We start from the raw sequence: 5057 nt of genomic DNA on the forward strand, positions 1-5057 counted from the left end.
ATCAACCACACAGTTTTATTTGTTAGCCCTGGTCTGATTACTTGGAAAGGCTGCCTGGAACTTCTCTTGGTTGAGAACATTAAAAAATTAGATCCAGGGGTGCATCGGCTCAGGTCATGATCTCATGTTTCATGAATTTAAGTCCCACATCAGTCTCTGTGCTGATAGTGTGGAGTCTGCTTTGGATTCTATCTCTTTCTGTTTCTGCCCCTCCCCAACTTGCACTTTGTCTCTCTCTCAAAATAAATAAAATTTTTAAAAACTTTTAAAAAATTAGATGCATTAGAAGAACTGTAGAAATCTGCAACAGAAGGAACAATGATCCATGACAGATGGAATTATTATTCTATCAGACACTAGGTAAATAGCTGAAAGTATATTTGGTACTACTTATTTTTTTTTTTAATATAAACATGCACTTACTAGTACATGTGTAGACAAATCGGGAAGAACTGTATTTGAAACTACAAACATGAAGTAAAATAATACAGAGGATATTTATTTTGCATGTTAATTGAGAATGCTGTTATTTTGTACATTTCTTTATTAATTGGGTTTTTTTTTCCCAACAAGCATATATAACTTTGTAATTTAAAAAGAAAAAAAGAGCCCATATTGAACTTGAGTTGTAAAAGGTGAGTCTGGTCTCAGAATGGAAGTAAAATCACCACCTAGTGGGACCCAGCTCAACTCCAGCCCTCAGAGGGAGGAGGACCATGATCCAAAGGAACCAGAGCAGTTGAGAAAACTGTTTATTAGTGGTTTGAGCTTTGAAATTATAGGTGATAGTTTAAAACAACATTTTGAAAAATGGAATACACTTACAAACTGTGTGGTGATGACAGGCCCCCAAACAAAACTTTCTAGGGGTTTTGGTTTTATGACTTACTCTTGTGTGGAAGAAGTGAATGCAGCAATGTGTGTTCAAATGCACAAGGTTGATGGATGTGTAGTAGAACCAAAGATAGCTGATTTAGAGAGGATTCTGCAAAGCCTGGTGCCCATCTAACTGTGAAGAAAATTTTCATTGGTGGTATTAAAGAAGATATAGAAGAAAATAACTTGAGAGTCTACTTTGAAAAGTATGGCAAGACTGAAACCATAAAAGTTATGGAGGACAGGCAGAGTGGAAAAAAGAGAGGATTTAATGATCATGAGACAGTTGATAAAATTGTTCAGAAATACCACACAACTAATGGGCCTAATTGTGAAGTGAAAAAGGCCCTTTCTAAACAGGAAATGGAGTCTGCTGGATCACAAAGAGGTTGTGGAGGTGGATCTGGCAACTTTATGGGTCATAGAGGAAACTTTGGTGGAAGAAGAGTCTATGGTGGTGGAGGTGATGACAGCAGAGGTAGTTATGGAGGAGGTGATGGTGGATATAATGTATTTGGAGGTAATGGTGGCAACTATGGAGGGTTATAGTAGTAGAGGAGGCTATGGTGGTGGTAGACCAGGATATGGAAACCAAAGAGGTGGTTATGGTGGTGATGTTGAAGGATATGATGGTTACAATGAAGGAGGAAATTTTGGAGATGGTAACCATAGTGGTGGTGGGAACTATAATGCTTTTGGAAACTATCGTGTACAACAACAATCATGGAGCCATGAAGAGGGTTAGTTTTGGTGGAAGAAGCTTGGGCAGTCCCTGTGGCAGTGGTTATGGATCTGGTGGTGGAAGTGATGGATATGGTAGCAGAAGGTTTTAAAATTTTTCAGAAGAGAAGGGTTATAGTTCTTATCAGGAAAGGGAGCTGGGAGTTGTCAGGAAAGCTTCAGGTTACTTTGAGACAGTCATCTCAGATGCATTAGAGGAACTATAGAAATCTGTCACACAAGGAGCAATGATCCATAGTCAGAAAGGTTACTGCAGCTTAAACAGGAAACCCTTTTTGTTTGCAAGAAGTGCAATGTATTGATTAACGCAATGTAGTGTCAATTAGATGTACATTCTCGAGGTCTTTTGTCTGTTGTAATGTTGTCTTCTTTTTCTTTTCATTACATCAGGTATATTGCCATGTGCTTTGTTGTAGTGGTACCAGGAATAAAAAAGTTAAGGAATTTTTAATTTTTCAAGAAAGAAAGAAAGAAAGAAAGAACAAGAAAGAAAAGAAAAAAAAGAAAAGAAAAGAAAAGAAAGGAAAAGAAAAGAAAAAGGGCACCTGGCTGGCTCAGTCACTGAAGCATGTGAAATTGATCTCAGGGTTATAAGTTCAAGCCCTGTGTTGGGTGTAGAGATTACTTAAAAAGTAAAAATTTTTAAATAATACAATACAATACAATATAGAGTGTGTTACCTAACCCATGTATCAAGTTAGTGCAACTTTGGTGGCCTCAATAAGATGATAGAGGTAGCAGGGCTTCCCCACTTTTCCAGCCTCCATCAGTATTCCAGTCCCATATCTAATAATGGCCTTTTTTCTCTTTCCCCAGTAGGTGCTAATTCTTTCTCCCACACTTTTTAATCCATGTCGAGGCATGAACTATAAAAGGCTAAGTATGTATTCTACCCTATAATGGGGGTAGAACTCACAGGACTGGAGCAATCCTTGAGATGGTTAGACCAGCATCTGTTGGTTGCCTTCTTCCTTAGTAACAGGACCCCAGTTTTGCACAAGTATCCACCTTTTCCCCACAAGACTCAGGAAAAGTTAGCTCTGTCCTGCAACTCCAAGGGTGTATTCCAGTTTATATATTCCAATCATCAGACCCTGTTCTCCTAAGTATGATTTTTTTAAGGAGTGGGCTAGTGAATAGGTCCTGTGAAGACCAAGATCACAGGAAAAAGAAAACAAAGTCTGAGCTCCTAAAAAATAATTTTGGTAATGTGTGGTCCTGTACCAGTAGAGGAGCTTACATTGGGGTATGATGCCTGGAACTATCGAGGTCATTTTGTGGCTATGAGAGAGCATGAAACAGTAAGGATGGCAGAGCCAGAAATGGAAAGAGCGTGTGCACTGGAGCAACCAGCCCAACAATAAAATGTCTCAATATTTAATCCAATTTGATATGTTTTTTCTGTTCCTGAGATCCAAAGGCCACAGGCATAATAGATGCCATCTTTCAGACATGACCAGTCTTCTCTGTGAGTTTCCATTTCCCTGGAGTTGACACTGAACTAAGAGTCACTAGTACAGGTGCAACATTGCTGACAGGTTGTGGCTGTGATAATGGGTGGATGTATGTGCCCAAGGATTGCTAAATATTTCTCAAGAACACTCCTGCTGGGTAGTGCAGTCAGGTGAGCATCCCACTCTTGATTTCAGCTTAGGTCATGATCCTAGGATCATGGGATCAGACCCCATATTGGGCTCCGTGCTGAGTGTGGAGCCTGCTTAAGATCCTCTCTCTTTCTCCCTCTTCCCCCTCCTCCACTCAGACTCTCTCTCTAAAATAAATAAAATAAATAAATATGTATTTATTTTTGTATTTATTTATTTATTTATTTATGTTATATTTATTTATATATAACACTCCTGCTATCAGCCACTACCATGCCTTTACTATTTAATCCTCATAGGTTTCCCTGTGGCAACATGGCCACAAAATAAGGAGTTACCAGCCAACTCTGAATTTCAAGTTAGAATGATGGCCCTTAAACAAAGGATCTTTTATGACAGAAAATAGGTTTTTCTGAAAGAGAAAAGCTTTGTTGAGCTCCCAAAAGCATGAGCATTCATGAATTCAGAAAATAAATTTTGCCCCATATACTATAACACAGGGAAGACAGTGAGGTAATGTAAGAACAATTTTAAAGAACATGAATATTTTAATGTGAAACTGAAATGGAGAAATGGAGAATCCCATAAAGGTTAATTTAATGTGACAACTTGGCAAGGCCATGGTACCCAGATATTTGGTGAAGCACCGTCTGGATGTTGCTGTGAATGTATCTTTTAGACAAAATTAACATTTAAATCAGTACTTTGAGGAAAGCAGATTACTTCCATAATGTGGGTGGGCCACATGTAATAAGTTGAAGGTCTTAAGAGAAAAGCAAGGAAGAAGGAATTCTTCCTGTAAGCTGACTTCAGACTGAAAACTGCAACATCACTTCTTCCCTGGGTCTCTATCCTGCCTTGCAGATTTTGGACTTAACAGATTCTACAATTGCATGAGCCAATTCCTTAAAATCAAGAGAGAGAGAGAGAGAGAGGTAAATAAATACATATAGATTGATATAACAAAATATCATACCATACAAGGGGTGGTTGAAAAAAATAAACATTTATTTTTCACAGTTCTGGAGGCTGTATAGTCGAAGATGCAGTCAGCAGATTCAGTGTCTGATAAGGACCTATTTCTGGTTTATTGAAAACCATCTTTTTACTCTGTCCTCACATGGCAAGAGGAAGGAGGGATCTTTCTGAGATCTTATACCAGAGCTCTAAATACATTCTAATCCACTGAGCACTTCCCAAAGGCCTCATCTCCAAATACCATCTCACTGGGGATCAGGTTTCAACATATGTATTTTGGGGGAACACAAACATTCAGTTTATAGCATTGATATATGTATATAGTATTTATATATACACATGTATTTACATATATATATATATATATATATATATATATATATATACATATCTTATTGACTCTGTTTCCCATGATGAGGAATTAACAGAAGATACTAGTAGGTGGAAGGATCTGAAAGTAGAAGAAAGCATGCCTCGCTATCCCAAATGTAGGCCAGAGAGAGCACACAGCCCTCAGAGAAATCCCCTTTCAGAAACTAGGAAATGGTGTGGGAGATGCCAGGTGGGCAGACCATGACATATTCACAAACCCTTCATGGCCCAGGCCCAAGGAGAGAGCATACATTCTAGGACAACCAGAAGTCCCAAGGGGCCAGAGAGGAATGAGGACATGGTGCCCAACGTAACTGGGAAGGAGACCAGTAGCTGAGATGGAGGGAAGACCAGGAGCTGCACGCCTTCCCTCTATGAGGGAGAAGGGAAGAGACAGGAGTCACAGAGTGCCAAGGTTTCTAGGCTTTCCTGGAAAAACTACACTGTAAACTGCAAGTGACTGAAGCAAAACACCTGGCAGAAACG

The 5057-nt window shown here is 39.1% G+C and overlaps 1 pseudogene; it reads left to right on the forward strand.

Moving 5' to 3' along the window:
* Positions 1-652: 652 nt before the first annotated feature.
* On the forward strand, positions 653-1709 carry LOC102953903 (annotated as a pseudogene).
* The last annotated feature ends 3348 nt before the right edge of the window (positions 1710-5057 follow it).

Source organism: Panthera tigris, chromosome A1 (genome assembly GCF_018350195.1).
Source record: "Panthera tigris isolate Pti1 chromosome A1, P.tigris_Pti1_mat1.1, whole genome shotgun sequence".
Lineage (NCBI taxonomy): Eukaryota > Metazoa > Chordata > Mammalia > Carnivora > Felidae > Panthera > Panthera tigris.